The 21036-nt window shown below is 32.4% G+C and overlaps 1 pseudogene; it reads right to left on the minus strand.

The window, feature by feature from the left end:
- LOC139501358 (uncharacterized) overlaps positions 1 to 21036 on the minus strand; it is a 56763-nt pseudogene that overhangs the window by 28247 nt on the left and 7480 nt on the right.

Consider the following 21036-nt stretch of genomic DNA (forward strand, 5'->3'; position numbering starts at 1 on the left):
CGGTTGTCAGATCAATACTACTTTAATCGAAGATAATGTCGACGGATGCAAAAGTCTTTAGCAATCTGAACAATATGGATGCGTGAACTTTATTACTTAAAAAATTTAAGTTTATAAAGGTCGATCCAAGATTATTAGAATTGATGACCAAGATCCATCTGCCAGTATTTTACGAACTACGAGGACGATAATGTATTTTGCTTGATTTAATTTTCAAAATTTCCGCAATTTCACAATTCAAACTGGGATATTAAATTGGTTTGTCATTAGGAGCCTATAAGGTATTAATTTTGCTTATTTGTGAAGACTAAAAGGTGACATTAACTAGAGGTCGTTGATGGGGGATTGTGGAATTGAGAATAGTGGACAAAAAATATAAATAATAGAGACAATGGATCAATAAATAAATAAAATAGCTAGAATAATGGTGTTAAAATGTAATGATAAGAGAATAATTGTCAAAAAGTATAAAGAATAGAGAAATATGGCATAAAATATCAAAGACTACAGAAATTAAGAACCCCGAATCCAGACCATCATACTAGTTGCATGCCTTAATGAACGTTAGTTTGTCTCTGGGAGATTGCTATTGGCTATCATATGGTTTCTCTTTATTTCTATGTCTATTAATTCAGAAGCATGCTTTCATTATTTACCAACATTTTACATATCACATTATAAAAAAAAGACTAATATTTTGCAAACTACCTTAGATTTCCGGTAATTGTTCTGCATAGACCACACCACATTGGAGTCCCTGTAAATTTTCGAGTGGACCGCAGTTACCCACCCTACCCCATCATTACATAAAAGTTAATAAACAAATGTCTACAGAAATACTTCTGTCCGAACAATGTGTAAAGGGGAGCTTGGTAGCTGATGTCTGCTGGAGAAAAAAATCAAGGTTGCTGTTTAGCTTATTTTTTTTTCAAAGATAGGTCCAAAGTTGGGGTCGAACACCGAACCCCATCCTTACCGAAAATGTAACAAAAATTGTCCTCACTAGGTGCAAAGGGAAGCTGGGTAGCTGGGGTCTACAGTAGAAAAATCCAGGGTGTTGTTCTGGTTAGTTTTTTTTTCTAAAGTAGGTCTAAAGTTGAGGTCGTATACCCTACAAAAACCCTTACCAGACAGTTAATAAAAAAAATTCTGCGGCAATACTTTTATCTGCTCTAGGTGAGAACGTAAGCTAGAGATCTAGGGCCTACTTGATCAAAATTACAAGTTAATTTATAGCACGGATCAATCGTTTTTAAGCTAATAAATAATTTACTTGCCCACCATACTTTGAATACAAAAAATAAACCTTTTGTCCAGTCATATTTAAGCGAAATCCACTAGTTCAGAGGTAGAATGTTTTGTAAAAACAGTTTTGTGTGGCAAAAAAAGTGAAACCACGAGTGCAACTTTCTTTTCTTTTAATGCAGAATTATTATTACTTTTCATGAACTATTTGACAGGATGCCGATAATAAGGAAAGCTATTTCACCCAATAGTGCAATTTTGCCATCATTAAAAAAATCATAATTATTTACGATTCTATAAACACTCCAAGTGTTGACTATTTAAAATGTAAAGCGGGCAGTACGCTGTGTAATATATCGAAAGCGATTGATTTTGGCTTTATATAACTAATAATAACATAAGATGTATGTTTCATTATAATTCGTTATTCTGATTGGCTAACTGCTCATCTCATGTTACATTACACAACGAAAATCATTATTCATGATGACACGAGGTCCCACAATAAAGTGCAAAGGTGAATTTAATAAAAATTTGAAAAAAATCGTGTTTTCATGATCCTAGCTAAAACATGTAATTATAGATATTGAATGCTTCTTTTTGTAACTTCATAGGGTTGTAAAAGCGTTGACCGTGCGTACATTTTCAGAATGAAGCGCTTCCGCTTTTCATACAAAATGTATTTCGGTCATCGCTTTACACCTCAATGAAGTAACAAAAAAAAAGCATTCAATTCTTAAATAAACCAGAAATGAAATTTTAAAATTTATTGAGAAGTGTCTTTGACTGCTTAATTATATTTTAAAAACTGATGATATAGTGGTTATATATTAATAAAAACATTTTAAGTACGTTTGAGTCTTATGCAATATTTGTTTTTATATATTTGAAAACTGACTGCTACCGACTGGTTGCTTGAGCCTGTTCTCACAAACTTCGCATTTTCATTACAGCCGATTACATTGAGTGTGTAGACAAAGGTTATATCTTTGGATCGCTTGTTTGTTAGCTGAACTATGAAGTAACTAGGTAAGGTATACCACCCTCCTGTAGAAGGAGCCTAGTCCTACAGACAGATTGATTGGTTATTTGTCGAACTAGTTTACTCTTAAATGAGGGTAGTTTACCTAACCTAATAATACAAGCAAGCTAACCAAGGATAGGCTACCTTTGCCTACACACTCAGTGCAATCGGCTGTAACTTTTTTTACATTACAGGTTGCAACACCTTGCCAAATCATTAGGTTCCAATAAACGTTTGGAAAATTTAGTTAATGTGCTTTCCCATAGGGTTTTATGCAGAACAATTACCGGAAATTTATTATGGAAACTTGCAAAAACAATATCAAAATCGAAATCTAAGTGAACAATGAAGTTACTCACATTAAAAAAGGTTGAGACATTGAAGGCCAAATAATTTTTTTTTATTCTTGCGTGTCTTATTATAATCAGACGCTAATTTTAGAGTTTACAAAGAAATTTAATATTAAGACAAATATTAATGTCGAGTTTCATTGGTGAAATTAACACTACAATACAAATAAAGGATTCTCAAATGATCATGACTTTTGCTTGTAGTAAAATGATCAATCAATCAATCAATCAATCAATCAATCAATCAATCAATCAATTGATCAATCAATAAAATTGAGAATGAAAATAAAAAATGTGTCAAAGAAACAACAGTCAGCCTAACCAAAGAGCACAGCCGAAGGCCACCAATAAGTCTTCAACACAACGAGAAAATCCGGGCTTCAGCTGGTCTCTAAATAAAAATATATACTAGTAATGTGAAAATGGACGTCACACTTAACTTGGACAAAAAAAAACATAAAAAAACTAACAAAGATCAGAGTCTACTGTCTTGGGACAGGCGCAAAAATACGGTGGGGCTAAACATGCTTTGTTAGATCTCAACCCTCCCGCTATACAATTATATCTAGCTCATGTAGAATAAACAAACACACAACAATATGCACAGAGAAACTCAGTTTAAAAGAAATCCGAGTCCGATGACAAAATGGTAAACAAAAGAAACTACACAAAACGAATATGATTCATAAATTAACAAAGAACTACTAGCAGTAACTGACATGCCAGCTCCAGACCCCAATCAAAAATATTGAAAGAATATATAGATATAAGAAGATGTGCATGGTATGAGTGCCAATGAGACAACTCTCCATCCAAGTCACAGTGTGTAGACGGAAACTATTATAGGTTAAAGTACCCTCTTCAACACGAATCCTTGGCTCACACCGAATAGCAAGTTATAAGGATCCTCCAAAATGACTAGTGTAAAACCATTCAAACGGGAAAACCAAAGGTCTAAACTCTATATATAACTAGAGGCTCTGAAGAGCCTGTGTCGCTCACCTTGGTCTATGTGTTTTTGGTGATGGTGATGTGTTCGTAGATCTTACTCTACATAACATTGTTGCGGCTTACAATTATCTCTATCTATAATGAACTTAGCCTAGTAGTTTCAGTGGAAAATATTTTGTAAAAATGTACAAATTCATGAAAATTGTTAAAAATTGACTATAAAGGGCAATTACTCCTTAAGGGGTCAATTGACCATTTTCGTCATGTTGACTTATTTGTAGGTCTTACTTTGCTGTACATTATTGATGTTTACAGTTTATCTCTATCTATAATAATATTCAAGAAAATAACCAAAAGCTGCAAAATTTTCTTAAAATTACCAATTCAGGGGCAGCAACATAACAGCAGGTTGTCTGATTCATCTGAAAATTTCAGGGCAGATAGATAATGACCTAATAAACAATTTTACCCATGTCAGATTTGCTCTTAATGCTTTGATTTCTGAGATATAAGCCAAAATCTTCATTTTACTCCTATGTTCTATTTTTATCCATGGCGACCATCTTGGTTAGTTGGCAAGGTCACCGGACACATTTGTTATACTAGATATCCCAATGATGATGGTGGCTAAGTTTGGTTGAATTTGGCTCAGTAGTTTCAGAGTAGAAGATTTTTGTAAAAGTTACGACGACGGACGACGGACGCCAAGATATAAGAAAAGCTCACTTGACACTTCGGGCCAGGTGAGCTAAAAAACGAGAAGCGAGAACGACACCAACAAACGACAACTACTGTTTTTTGTGTAATTTTTTTTATTACTAGACCAAATATTTCATGATTTTTTATTATCTAGGACTGTATTTTTGATTAACAATTGTTAACCAAGTTTAATAAAATCATATGTGCACTGGGGTAAAGCTGATGACCGTAACTGCATTCACGGTCATCCCAAGATGTCGGATGAAAAATTAGGTCAGTTTCTGTATTGTCTGTTAAAGTGTTTCTATATCATTTTCTTTACAAATCATACATTGAAACGATGTAAATTTATAAAAGAATCACTCGAAAATCACTAATTACTTCCGAGAAATGTGCATGAAACGGGAAATTCGATTTGAAAAAATCGTTAAGATGACCGTAAATCATAATCAAAATATTTTCAAGATGACCGTAACATAAAACAAGGATGACCGTGATTGGTAAAAAGATGACCGTAACTTGTAAAGGATGACCGTAATTTGTAAAGACTGACTGTAATTTATATAGGACGACCGTAACTTTTATAGGATGACCATCAATTCTAAGAAATATCACGGTATTGTATTCAAAGCTTTTTTGTTGAGTTTGTCGATCTCAATAAGGGCTCGGTTAGCGGATATAAATATGTTTCATCAATTTCTTTTTAACCGGATTTTTGTGACAAAAATGTCGGTTATTGATTTGGGGATGTACGGCGGGCGGGCGGGCGGGCGGGCGGCAATCAAATGTTGTCCGTGCATTAACTCATGAACCGTTCAACCAAAGCTTTTAAAATTTCAATATGTTGTTACTAACAACTAAATGAAGGTCAAGTTCAATAATGGCGATTTTGACTTTTACCGTTCAGCAGTAATGGTTCTTGAAAGATTGAAAAATGGAGTTTCCAGTCGTTTCCGTGCATTTACGCATGCACTGTTCTACCTAAGCTTCCCAAATTTTAATATGTTGTTACTGATGACAAAATGGAGGTCAAGTTCAATAATGGCGATTTTGACTTTTACCGTTCAGGAGTTATCGTTCTTGAAAGATTGAAAAATGGAGTTTCCAGTCGTGTCCGTGCATTTACGCATGAAATGTTCTACCTAAGCTTCCCAAATTTTAATATGTTGTTACTGATGACAAAATGGAGGTCAAGTTTAATAATGACGATTTTGACTTTTACCGTTCAGGAATTATCGTTCTTGAAAGATTGAAAAAATGGTGTTTCCAGTCGTGTCCGTGCATTTTCTCATGAACCATTCAACCAAAGCTTTTGAAATTTTAATATGTTGTTACTGATGGCAAATTAGAGGTCAAGTTCAATAATGACGATTTTGACTTTTACCGTTCAGGAGTTATGGTTCTTGAAAGATTGAAAAATGGTGTTTCCAGTCGTGTCCGTGCATTTTCTCATGAACCATTTAAAATCTTAATTTGTCTTGATATATGCAGGCGGAAACACTCTTGAAATAGAACAAAAGAATCGAAGCTCTGTGTTTATCGGGAAAGCGATAAATGTTAACTGTAATGTTTGATATAGTAACAAATTTTAAAAAGTTAATAGAAACAAATAAAACGACAATTTTCTTATTTTAAAAACACCATTTGCATAAGTTTTCAATGCCCCAAAACAGGTAACGATTGTATCGAAAAGAGAAAAATCGAGTGCACCTTTTTATGTTAGGGCATGTTTGGGGTGTATATTTTGTCTTTAAAACGTACAAAGCAAGAGTATTTTATATAGCATCTCGCTTCAGATTCTATCATTACTATATATCAAAGCTACAGGTTGACTTTATAACGTAAAAAAATGACAGTACGAAAAGATGAAATATATGGGTCAAGTGAGATACCTATCTAATGAATCACAAAAACAGAGTATGTGTGTTCGAATAGCTATTTTTTCTAAAAGTACTTGACGACAGTCTTTTAATTTGGATGATGAAAATGGATATCTTCGAAAAAATATGATTTTCTTGTGTGTGATAACTAGGGTTTATAATCTTCAACCACGGAAAATGTTTAGTGTGCCCTTCCACGACAAGACAAGATCATTAACTAATGCTCATTAGCTAGTAGATACATTTGTCTTTAAAAATATAACTGACATATAACGATCGATCGTAATGGTGCTATGTGGATAAATTTATCAGTTTTCAAGAGCAAAATTGGCAGAGCGTCATCCCTACAATGGCTTCCATTTCTACGATTGTGAGCATGAACTGGCGTAATGGGGAGATAATTTTGAAGAAGTAGAATCCTGACTGTATGAATAACATTTTTGTATATATACAAATTGACAACGTTCCGCCTTGTGATACGCTTTTCGTACAATACTATTTTAAGGATCTACTTTGCTGGAGCTCACCTTCACTAGTTTATTCGAATGATATTTTCAAAATATTTCTGTTATTTTATTTGCACGACAAAATGAAAGACGATATAATATCAATGGATGTACATGCAATTTTTGGCATTTTTAGAAATGTGTATTTATTATATGTCATTAAAAGGAATCCCAGAAACAAACAAACATCTTTTGTCGAGCAGTTGAAGGCTGTGCACCCCATTTTTTTTTATTATGCTTGTAAGGTGTCATTTTATCGCGCTTTTGTGGCATGTTTTTCCTTCCTGTTCATTTGCATGTCTTTTGGCAATCATTTGATACAAAAAGATAGTTATATAATTACGGATATTTCTTAGTATTGAGGGTCATCCTTTAAAAGTTACGGTCATCATTTACAAATTACGGTCATCTTAAAAGCAGTTACGGTCAGCCTTGTTATGAATCGCTGATTCTGTTACGGTCATCTCGATTGTGATTTACGGTCATCTTGGCGATTTTTTCAAATCGAATTTCCCGTTTCATGCACATTTCTCAGAAGTAATTAGTGATTTCCGAGTGATTCTTTTATAAATTTACATCGTTTCAATGTATGATTTGTAAAGAAAATGATATAGAAACACTTTAACAGACAATACAGAAACTGACCTAATTTTTCATCCGACATCTTGGGATGACCGTGAATGCAGTTACGGTCATCAGCTTTACCCCAGTGATGTGTGTATAGCAAACATATTAACTTTGGCTTGAAAGACGTCTATTTAATTGTTTTCGACTCGCTCTGCTCGGTTGGAAAAATTGACAAGAATAAAATCCTAAGATTGAACACGTTCGTTCAACAATCTTATTAAAATTAATATATATATTAATTTTCTCATACACATAAGTATTACGAAATCAGAGATATACATTTTGATTAGATTAGTTCGTCTAATTTACAAATGTAGTGTTATCTGTAGTAAATTTACTGACTTCTTTAATAAAGGATTTGAATAAGAATATGTCCATACCACATAAATGCCCCACTCGCACTATCATTTTCCATGTCTAGTGGACCGTGGAATTGAGGGTCAGAACTCTATATTTGGCATTGAAATTAAAAAGATCATATGATATAGAATATGTGTACTGAGTTTCCAAAACAATATATCTGTACATTAACTTCACTTTCAAGTATAGAGATGAGATTTTTTTTCTGAGACAAGTGCTTGTGACAATCCAAAAGAACTTGCAGTCATTCGATGTTCAGTACTTCAGTACTTTGATTGTTTGAAAACGAGGTAAAAATACCCTGCCACATTCGGTATGTGTTTTTGTTAGACCTTTTTTTTCCTTCTGTTTTGTATCGATCTCATACGTTAAGCCCTTTTCCACTGATTTTTATAGTTTGTTCTTATGCTGTGTTGTAACAAAACTGTCCCGGCTGTTTACAAGCATGTTAAACGCCACAATATATTGCATGTGCCTGCTCCAACTCAGGAGCATGTAGTTCAATGGTTTTCGTTTGTTGATGTCTTTTATATGTGTTTTTCGTAATTCATGTTGTTTTAAAATAGGCTGTTATTTTTCTCAATTGAGCTGTTTCATATTTTTCAATTCATGGACCATAGTAGCCGACAATACCGTGTGTTTTTCTCATTGTTGAAGATTATATGGTTGCCTATATATAATTGCTTACATCCACTACATTTGAACTTTGTTGGATAGTTGACTCATTTGCATTAATACCAAATCTCCTTATTAAAAGTTGAGGGGTGTGTGTGTTTCTTTTGCAAATTTCAATATTTTTCTCCCAGGTCACCCAGTTTGAATAGAATATTTTGACATTTTGCTGTGCTCTTGGATTTGAGTTAAGAGCCAACCAAATCTCACGGCCTGTTGATGGGTAGTTGACGACTATATGGTAAGCTCTGGATGTCTTTTTGAGTATTGCATACGGTGATTTGGTGATGTCTTCATGCCATGCATTGTCCCATTACTTTATATAGACAGCTTATCAGTCAACCTGATCTATCAAGTAGCTCTCCTCGCCTTTTGTATAGTCAGACGAAAAACAAGATATAAACTGACTTAGCTTGGTATATACATGTTTATTTAATATACTCATATAAATATAAAAAAGAAGATGTGGTATGATTGTCAATGCGACAACTCTCCACAAGAGACCATCATAACACAGAAATTATCAACTATAGGTCATCGTACGGCATTCAACAATTAAAGAGCAAAGCCCATACCGCGTAGTCTAATATAAAAGGCCCCGAAATGACAATGTAAAACCATTCAAACAAGAAAACTAACTTATTTATGCACAAAAATTGACAAAAAACAAAAAATGTAACACATAAACAAACGACAACCACTGAATTACAGGCTCCTGACTTGGGACAGGCACATACATTTTGAATGTGGCGGGGTTAAACATGTTAGCGGGATCCCAAATTCAAGTCAAATTGATATTTTAAAACAACATAAAAGTTAAAAAGTGTAAAAAAAAAAAAAAAATTAATAAATGTTGAAAATATTATTGTGTTTGTGAGTGGAAAACTACTTAAAATTGTAGAAATATTCAAAAGTAGCTCTCGCGTTTTTGTTCTGCGGCTACGTTAACGGAACATCAATCAAGTAATCGATCTTCATGACTATGGCTTCAATATTTAATGGTATAAAATATCATATTCTGCTTGTCGTAGACTCAAAAAGACTTCAAGTTGGAATAGATCTACGAAGACTAGAGAACGTTCATGTGTGGTTTAGCAATTGTACATGCCCACGAAACCGACGTCCAGATATTGTTCGGAAGATGTTTGGAGCAGTTCCGATGCGACCGGACAAGTAAAATTAAACTGTTACAGTATATTACAGAACACAAAACTGGCTATCTTTGCTGTAAATACAAGTTAAAAACCTGACATGGTTTACATTAAATCTAAAAATCCCAATCCCACGGCATCAAATAATTTTAAAAAAAACATATGACCTATAACATTGGAGGTCTAAACTAGCATTGAGCCGTGTCCAGGTCCGAAATAGAAAATAAAGAGATGTGGAGTAAATGTACACGGGACAAAATCGCACACAATATATAGAAAAAATACAAATTATTAATGAACAGGGCTTTTATGCCTGTTCTTCATCTTGAAAGGAGCTGGAGGGTCTTCAACGAGGAACTAGACCATTGATCCTCATTATACAAAAGTAACATAGGTTAGTGCATCGGACTATACAAAAACATAAGTTCCTGGTTCGATCACCGTTCCGGTGAGAAAGTTTCCAATCCACTATTAATAAATATGTTTAAACTAACAATAGCCACACACTTGACTTTGTGGATTACATTATTTTTTTCATCATCCTACATATGTCTTTTGATATTGTTCATACATGTAAATACTAAAAGTCTTACAATGTATCTATATATTTTGCTCCGAGACCAGAACATAATAAAATAGATAAATTAAAACTTGCGCTTTAGATTAAGAAAGGGTGTGAAAGATTTTGTATCATTTTTTCCAGTTCTTCTGGAGTCCTTGAGCCCTTCCCTCGCCAACAATATATAGTTTGCTTTATTTGTAAAAGAGGCTAGTTACGCTACAATATTATCATCTTAGATTAACCTCTCCAAACTTAAAAGTAAAGATCACGAACCCTTATTGTTTAGATTGATAAAGACTTTTGCATCCGTCGACATTATCTTCGATTAAAGTAGTATTGATCTGACAACCGCTGTGCATGTATACTTTAACGACCTTTAAATGAATGACAAATGACAACATTGTCATTTTTTGAATGACAATTAAACTGTGTTGGAAAGATAACATAAATACACTTTCGTTTTTCGTTTTTTGTTTTTGTGAAATCAAAAATGAAAAATGAAAACACTTTCATTTTTCGATTTTAGTTTTTGAGAAATCAAAATTGAAAAATGAAAATACTTTTGTTTTTCGTTTTTTGTTTGTGAAATCAAAAACGAAAAACGAAAACACTTTTGTTTTTCATTTTTGTTTTTAAGAAATCAAAAACGAAAAATGAAAACACTTTCGTTTTTTGTTTTTTGTTTTTGATATTTCAAAACGAAAAACGAATGGACGCAGATATACACGGACCCATGCGCTTTCCATGCTCTGCTTTCACATTTGGATGAGACACTTATTTTGTTATTAATACTAATAAGAGTAAACCAATTCATGTTCATATGGTTTCAATATTCGTAAATATTGAAACCAGAAAATGATTAGAATCTGTTATCAATGAACTGATATTGAGTTTTGTAAGAATACAATGTTTTTATTACATATAAGATGTCCAATGTGATATATTTTTGCGGCCATTTAGTAATCAGTCAGTTGGAATAGAAACTTAGAATCTTATCTTATTTTAAAAAAAGTAAGTTGGCATATTGTTTGTCAGAGAAAAAAGTATGAGTATCTATATATATGTCTATTATATACATGATTAAAATCGTAATATAAGTCATTGGTATCTATAATACTAAATAAAAGAGGTCCAATGTTAGCCGTCATGGGGTAGAAACGACAATCAAAGAATTCAACTTTGTATATAGCTAATAAAGGACAACTGGTGTTGATTAACAATTACACCACTCCAGACCCTTTTGTTTTCCATATAATTAATATAGTCAATAATTAACAAGTTCCTGGTTGAAACCGATACCGATACCAATAGAATATTTGCCTGTTACCTATTACCTTATATATACGTGCGGCATCTGACAGGCGCACCACTAAACGGTGAACTTAGGATTTGCTTTATACACGAGTCAAAGTCACAGGGGTTGACGCTACTAAATTCAATCAATGTCAAAGTGTTTCCTATTGTCATATTTTAATCAGTATGAATTTATAACCTGCCAATACGAATACTTAAAATCTAGACTTAAAATAAGACGTAAAGGTACAGTTTCCATTTTGTTAGCCGGCATGACGTAAAACAGCGAATCAAAGAATTCACCTATAATTTATAACTTTAATATAGGACAATGGTGTCCATGCAAGGCCCTTTCGATTTCCAAATAATCAATATTACCAATAATAATTTACAGGTCGACGGGTTCACACAGAAAGATTTTGACAGCAGAGAAAACTGTGCATTTATTAATGTCAAATAATCAGCATGACTTTATCAATGTCAAATAATCAGCATGACTTAATCAATGTCAATACCAATACTAAATATCCAGGCTAAAATAAGGCTTACATTTAATTATATACTTTAATTCAGCCACGGACCCGAAATATCCCAGGTGTGTTCTAGTTTTACGAATCCGTAGCATATATGTATATTTATTTGGCAAACTTTGTTGAAACGTTTTTTTTTGTAGCATCAGAAATGTTGCCGATTGCAAAGTTAACAATATAGCTGAGTGAGGGATCTCATTGTGGCTGATACATACAAAGGAGGTTCCACATATCCTGTTAACGCATCAAGTATTTTTCATGTTGACGCTTAAGGTGGTACCAACACCTTCCCTTAAATTAATTTGGGTCGTTTAATTTTTATAAAATTTTGACAAAGTATTAACTTTCGCCCTTTGATAAAAATATAAAAAATTCAAAACATTTGAACCAACCATTTTATCAGAAAAAATACACTGTTTATATAGCAGTTTGACAAACACTAATTTTGATCATTGAGAAGCTTAATATTACATTAACAACACAACGTTATTAAAACTTTTAGCTGATTTTACAGAGTTATCTCCCTGTAGTGTTAGGTACCTCCTTAAACAAAAATTGAGTTGTTTGTACCGTCATTTTCTAACTTCTTCGTTGATTTTTGACGTACGTAATTGTTAAGTCGATACAAATATACACGTGAAAGCATATCTTACATTTGTTACATCGTGACTTAAAAGGAATGGAATTTCTCCCGAAGTGCAATTGTGATCTTCAGAACAGTGAATTGGATCTTCGTAATCAAAATGTAGTTGCATCGAATTTTCAGTCTTAATTGCATTGTAGGTATTTCGTCCAACGTTACTATGACCATTTTGAAGATTCCTGTATCCACCAGTACTTACTGAAAAATGTACCATGTACCTGAAAGAAAATTTAATAATACATAGAAATAAGAAGATGTGGTATGAGTGCTAATGAGACAACTCCCCATCCAAGTCATAATTTGTGAAAGTAAAACATTTTAGGACAAAGTACGGTCTTCGCCTTGGTTCACACCGAACAGCAAGCTATAAAGGGCCACAAAAAATACTAGTGTTAAACCATTCAAACGGGAAAACCAACGGTCCAATATATGTCAAAAACGAGAAACGAGAAACACTTATAAACCACTAAAAATCAAGCTTCTTCATCGCCCTTACCTTAAACAATAGTATAAAATCACAACATAAAAGACACACTATGAGATGTCAATTGAAATGGATAAACGCAATCAAGAGACATATTAACACAAACAAGTGAAATTCGAGAGTACTCACAGTTACGGAAAGCTACTTAAAAGCAAAACACATAAATAAAGAACAATTATGTATTTTTTAGCTAATACTCATGTGTTCGGGTACAAATATTTTTGTTTTTTTTTTAGCAAGCAGATTTGTAGAAAAATCTCAATCGCATTATTTATCTTTATAGTATTTAAATGCATTTGAAAGACACTTTGATGTGAATACGATACCATTTTGTTTCTGAAATATATATAATCGAGTTAATATCAACAGAAATTGATATGAGCGCTCAATAAGAAAAATCATCACCTTCATCTGTTCATCTTCGCCTGTTCTATAAGTATTATTCTTAAAGTTTAAAAACAATTATAATATGACGTGCCTCGTTCGCTTTGTGAATAAACACATGCTCTAAATCCAATAAAATGTGTTTGAACATGCGTATATTGACTACTGCAGAATAATTAATTTTATCAAATTGGCATACATATAGTATATTTCATTTACTTAAAACACTTCCAAACTCTAAAATAATACACTTGTTACTAATTAATTGTTATGACTATAATGTGTTGCAGTTCGAAATTGACAAATTTGACCTAGATACGACAATCGTTCATGCATGCTGTTCAAAACTCCTCGATTGTCAGTCCTTTGTTTGTTTACAAACAAAAAAGGGAGGTTCATGGAGGATTTTATACAAACGCTTTACTCTTATACATATACGACATAGAAATTACACTAATTGTCCTATAATCAGAATCGAAATAATTGAAGTTTGCTATACTTTATTGTAGTATTAACATGAGTAGGCATTACATTCGTGATTATTTTTGCCCGAGCGAAAGCGAGGGCTAAAATGTTAAAAGTATAGCTGGCATCAACTATTTCTTGAATAATGAATTTAATCAGAAAGAAAACAAAGTTGATTCCATAAATATATACCGAAAATAATAATATCATACAAATGACATAGATGAACAATGCATTCATCTATTATAATCGTGAAGAACGTTGACTAATAAATAGGTCTTTTGCATTGCATCTTGTTTTTTTACTTGCCTCAAATGCGTTTAGTGTAACGATAAAAGCATGTTAAAACATATCCCAAAACATGTTAAAAACGAATAAATAGGAAAACGGAATTCGTTTAATACACTAATATTATTATGTAAAAATGATGTTTGGCGAATACATTATACGAAACTGTGCTATTACCTGTCACCGGAGTCAAACTGTATAATATATCTGGTGTTTAAGTTGCAGGACAAATCGGTTATTGGATTTGTAGGAGAAGGTTTTGAACATGACAGGTTGTCCGTCTTGGCTTTGTAATAATCTTCAAATAACACATGATGTTAATATCTCAAATATGTTTAACTGTCAGTTATAGCACACTAAACAACACTTTGGAAATATGATAAACAAGTTGCAAATCCAAGATGTGTAGTGGTCTAGACTACAAATACAGGTAGTTTTAAACAAAAATACACGTAGATTAAGTTAAAAAATTGCAGATGTACTTACAGTTAACGTTAACTATCACTTTATACTTTTTTCTTAAATTGTCCTGTACCAAGTCACGAATAAGGCAGTTGTATTCAAATAGCTCGTGTCTATATATGTTGGAGTTTGTTTTTGTTGGACTTCAGTAATCCTGTTGTGATTTGGTTTTACTCTTATAGTTAGTAGGTTTCTCTCGGGTGTAATTTGTAACTATGATTTTTTTCTCTCAATCAATTTATGACTTTTGAACACCAATATACCTTATTTATATTCCTTTATTTAAAACAATTATTTGCTAACTAATTTACTATATCTTTTTCATTCAATTTGGTTGTGTAATGATCTAAACATCGAAAAGTAATATAAATGGTTTTAGAACAATATAAGTTGAAGCCTGGATCTTTGCGAATAGAACTGTTGATCGTCGATTAGCCTAGGCTTAACATTCGATAAACATATCTCACCTCCATTTTTCAGTTTCATGTGGACAACAGATGCAGTGGCAGAAACGATCCCAAATTGCACCGTGCTGATATAACTTGGAACAGTGCTTGGGTTATGGGAAAATACATAGGTATCGTCTAATGAGGCTTTAAGGTAAAATTCAAGAACATTGAATTTCCCTTGATTTGTCCATGTTATGTCAGGCTTTGTCATGTGAGTGGCATCACACTTATAACTGTATTCATCTCTTTTTAACGTTTCACTATGATAGGTAAAAGTGGCATTGATCTTCTCAATAGTTGGTAAAAACGTTTGGCTTTGCACTGTTGGAAAACATTTAATACTAATTATCCAATTGAAGAGAGAACTAAATGTAGCATGTAGGCCGACTTTACGATCGTAATTTGTTGCATACATTTTTGTGTGCGAATGGTTCAATTGATAATTCATTGCATTAAATTGTACACAATTTGCTGATTCTAGCAGTGTCCTACCTAAAGCAGGACATTAACTGTCATACATGTATACGTAGGATGTAGAATCACTCGGGTAATGACTTCATGTAATTGATAAATAATATATGGTATATTCTATTTACTAGTTTGGTTTTATAAATATTTCGATATGAACGTCACTGATGAGTCTTATGTAGACGAAACGCGCGTCTGGCGTACTAAATTATAATCCTGGTACCTTTGATAACTATATATACTTAAGCAAACATATCTACATTGTTTGTTTATAACTTTACACAAATGTGGATTTCATTCTGTATTTCTAATTTGTGAATGTTATCATATTTACAAGTTAAGCAGCTTCCTCCATTAAATCCCTCTGAACATCGACATGTACTGCCATAACACTTCCCAGGATAACAAGGTTTGAGATGAGAACATGAAGATACTGTTAAAAATAAGTTGTTCTTGTAATGAAAGATCTAAACATTAGATCTAACGCCATTGTACTAAATATGTGCATATGTTCTATCTATTATTGATGATCAGGTCAGTTCTTGTAGACAATTTAAATAGACATATCCACTAATCTTGTTTGCACTTCTATAGCCAAAATGAAACAAACTATTAAAAGTCTTTTGATTTTGCCGTAAATTTAGAGGAGCAAATATGTGTGTAGTGTGAAATTTTAAAAAATATATATTGAACATCCACTCTAAAAGGGTAGAAAATGGTCGTTTTTCTACCGTTTCCCGGAAGTTTGACAGTACGAAACAGGTAGATCTGAACAACCGGGCAATTGTGCTCTCAAATTAAAATGGCTTTTACTTATTTATTATTCGCAAGAATCTTTAAACATTGATCCCAAGTCCACAAACTTTCATTTGATACCACAACTATACAATGTGTCATCTATTGACAAAGACACAGCTATGCGTAGGCACTATTCTGTTTTAAGAAATATACTTCTTTCTTTTATGTTCTTTTTAAACGGGCCGGAATTACTTTGTTCCTTACCTTAAACATTATTGTCTTATTATAAGCATTTCCATAAGATCAAAAGGAACAATGTTTGCTGTTCGTATATCAAAAGAAGCTGACAATATGCAATTGTTACAATGTTTCTAGGGTCTAGGCTACAGTAATCACTTGTTTGTAAACACCGAGGTTTCGCAATTGAAACTAAGCAATGTTGGAGAACTGTTACGATAAAAGAACATTGATTGTCATAATGTTATCATAAATATCTATTTTTATTCCAAAATTTGAAGAATACAACTGACAATGATGAGTGACATATATACATGTATAGCTGGTAATAATGAGCTACTAAGAACTTGTTCGACTTGTATGTACCTTAATAATTCTTTTATTTCAATTGCTTGCACACTTATATATCCAGTTCTAACTTGCAAAAAATATCTAAACTAACATCGGTATACCTGCAAAATTTGCAACTTATAATGGAAATTTTGACAAAAGAATGAGTCTTTATTTTCAAACTATTAGAATAACTAAACAAATATTATGTATATAAACATGCTTCCATAAATGGTAGGTTGTCCAACTAATTATAAACCAATTACCTCCACCACATAGTTCGCCTTTGTATCCAGTTGCACACCTACATCGATTTGGAGAATAACACGTTCCTCCGTGCATACATGGTGGAGAACATATCGCTGAAATGGAAATAGTCTTGATGAATGTATAATGAAATTGTTACGTCTAATTCAACATGCATAACAAGTTGGGTTTTTTACCTGATTTTTCGTGATCTTACATTGTTTCGGCATTTTTTAAATATTTGCATGTTAGTTTTTATATACTAGTTGGCTGATTTTAGATGCTGACGACAATATCTTATTGATAGGGTTATATTTATATATTTGTTTACGAAACTCTGTACTCTTCAAAATACTTTTAATATGTGTTACTACTTAAGAAATAGTTTACTGTAGATGTTTTTGCCCAAACCTATCTGAATTTTAGGTTCTAACTATGTATTATATCGGGTCGTTTTAAATACTTTTTATTCACTCGTCACTGATCAGTCTTTTGAAGAAAAGAGACACCTGACGTCTGAAAATAATTCAGTGGGGTTAAACATGTTTTGTGTGACCTCAACCCGCCCCCTTATGCTCCTAGCCAATGTAGAATGAACAAAAACACAGCAATACGCACAGTAAAACTAAGTTTAAAGTTTAAGATGTACGAGTCCGATGTAAGAATAGGTAACAAAAGAAACAAAGCAAATGGATAATGATTAATAAATTAGTAAAGGACAACTAGCAGTTATTGACATGCTAACTCCACTCCTCAACGTGCATATCTTAACACATTGACATAAAATACTCTTCAAATTTAATTTGGAAATAAAAAGAACATTGTATAAATCGGTCATATATTGTTGAGTAAACCAGCTAAGACTATTAAAAAAATGTAATATTTTGCTAATCATCGATTCCAATATTGAGTACTTAACTCAAGTCAGCAAAGCCGCAGATAGCCGAGCACTCATTATACAAGTAATCAGATATTGAATGAAAAGGTGAGAACCTTCTTGTTTGTTAGCCTATATATTTAGTTTTTGATAGTATTTTTATCGTTTAACAATATTTCAATAAAGTTATCTTTAGACCTTTTATCTTAACTTTCTTATGGTAACGGAAGAAATAGAAATTTGATGTGATAGGCTTTGTTTGTTTCTAATATATTTTTTTGTCGTCTGAATTGCGCAAAGGTATTGATACATTGAAAACGTTTATATCAGAAGGTCATTTACATACAAAAAACTTTAGATAATGTTATACGGGATGAAAAAAGTACTGATAAAGACTCCATTTACTTTTTATTACTTTGAATAGGAACCGACGACAACATTTTGAAAATCAAATATAGATTATGAATATTTTTCAACTACTTTAAATAGTTTTGATCACAATGAAACCCAATTAAGTCAAATTTTGTCTCAGTGCCAGCTACAAAAACAGATCTAATATGTTTGGCAATTACACAACTATCCAGCTACAACTAACGATTACACGGGTGTGAGTTACAACAGGTTATTGTATGGAATTTAAATACGAGAAAAAGTAAAGTAAGCTGGCACGTCACTAAATAAAAAGTAAAAAGGCCAAGTATGATAAAAAGTTCATATTCAAGAAGGAATTCAAATTTGGGATATGCATCAAGTTAAATCTTTTCCTTGTATTTCGCATATTATGAAAAAACTAAAGTTTAAGATATTCAATAAACTACAATACAATGTATTTTAAATCACTAACCTATATTACAGATCTGATTACCGTTATGCCTCCATCCACTGCTACAAACATTTTCATAACCATAGACAGGATATTGTACAGTTCCGTGGCTCCAGCATCTTTACAATACAACAATATATGATTATGAAAAAGAATCAAATGCCTTCTTATTGAATGGATAGTATGTAGATAAACACAAGTAAGGTATAGACATGCTTGTTGATGAGACCAAACAATCGTTAACAAAACTCTAGCAAAGTTCAACATATAGTATCTGACAAATTACATGGGTAACACAATATTACATAAAAATAAATAAAAAATAAACCAAAATGTTGTGTTTCATAAGTGTTTGGAAATTGGTAGAAGTGAGCTTAACCATTTCATTTCAATATAATAATAAAAACACAAAAAGAAATTATAGGATTATTGCATGAATATTGGGGAATATTGTCCCGAGTAGAATTTTATATTGCACGAGCTTGCAAGTGCAATGTATGTTCTACGAGGAACAATATTCCCCAATATTCATGCAATAACCCTTTTATTGTATACGTGTAGCAATATAATATTTCAAAGTAAAAATTGGTTTAAACTAACATTTTGTCGTTGATGACGTCATGAATTTTGAAGATTTATTGCACTAGTACAATATTAGAATTTATTGCACGCTACCGTTTTGTTACTTTCTGTTGGAAATATTATATTGCTATGCAATAAAGGGTGTATTTGCATAACACGGTATTAATACATGAACAGCAAAAACACACAAGTATTAAAGAAAATGGCATTGTTGATCCTTGTAAAACGCTTTTTTCAAAATGATACTTTTTAAATATATAAAAGTTGGAACTCTCAAATTGAGGCCATATATTGCCTTTTTTCAGATGTGTTAATATCGATATATTGATTCCGCCTCTCATCAATATTTAAAAGTGAAAAATAACGTGTAGTGTGCGTCTTTTGAAAGATCCACTAAAGTCAAAATATAGGACACTGTATAAACATCAAAACTTTGCCTGTATTTTTCAACATAAAAAAGTCACGTGCGATGACTTAATTTGTTTAAAATTGGTATGACTGATAAATATATATTTTATTCAAAGTCTCATGACAAACGATACCAAAAGAAAGAAGTACATGTATGCGCAAATGAGGGATTTTGTTTCTACAGTGGACTTGGCCCCCTTATCATTCCACGCAGATAGTTGTATTATGAAAACAAACTGCTTAAGTCAACATTTTCTAGCTATTTTATTTCTTTTGAATAGGATTCAATTTGACCAAAAACATAACATGCAGATACAATATGTACAAAAAAATGTAAGTGCTTAATTGACGAAATCGTAAGTCTCTTTTCAAAAAGAAAACACATAGGTCGGTGTGCCTTTGAAAGTCCTTGTTGACCAAACGAATAAACAACAGAGTCGTTAAAAATTCCATAATATATTGTAGTGTATGCCAACATAATCATGATACTTTCTTATAACGTGACTCTATACTTTAAAAGATCCCGTCAGTTTGATATTGTTATATTTTATGTCATTATGATATATTTCTATTATGAATTACAATATACGTTGAACCACAAACGTCAAAATCATTCAATCGCGTAGTGGAATTAACTATTTGTGGATTCTTATAAATTCTATATATAACTATTGGACTAGTTTAAATCTCGCTCTATTTCTGAAATTTATTATTACAAACTTTTGATTTTTCATACCTGAATGCTAACATTGCCTAGGTAAATTTTAAAATTGTTTGTATGCACATTGAACGACAAATCTATGTGACGTATAAAATTTTATGACGTCAGACACACAAATCAATGAAAGTGTTTGTAGATAGATGTTTTTGTGTTCTGTTAAATTGTTCCTTTTAAAATTGTTATACGATAATGACTGATGTACCAATATTCTGACTATTTTATTTATTGAGTCTGTTAAGTTAACGCATCAATGTAAATATAACGGAAGTTGACGAGACTGTCATCAAAGTGAGAGGGTTAGCGATATAAAACCAGGTTTAATCAACCATTTTCTACATTTGAAAATGCCTGTACCAAGTCAGGAATATGACAGTTCTTGTCCATTCCTTTTTGATGCGTTTTGGTAATTGATTTTGCCATGTGATTATGGACATTCCGAATTGATTTTCCTCTAAGTTCAGTATTGTTGTGATTTTACTTTTTATACAGTTTCGTATCACACATGTATTAACTGAAACAGTCTGACACGGTAATGCTCATTTGAGAAATCGATATTTTCATTATTTGCCTTTCTTCCAGGC

Source organism: Mytilus edulis, chromosome 13 (genome assembly GCF_963676685.1).
Source record: "Mytilus edulis chromosome 13, xbMytEdul2.2, whole genome shotgun sequence".
Classification (NCBI taxonomy): domain Eukaryota; kingdom Metazoa; phylum Mollusca; class Bivalvia; order Mytilida; family Mytilidae; genus Mytilus; species Mytilus edulis.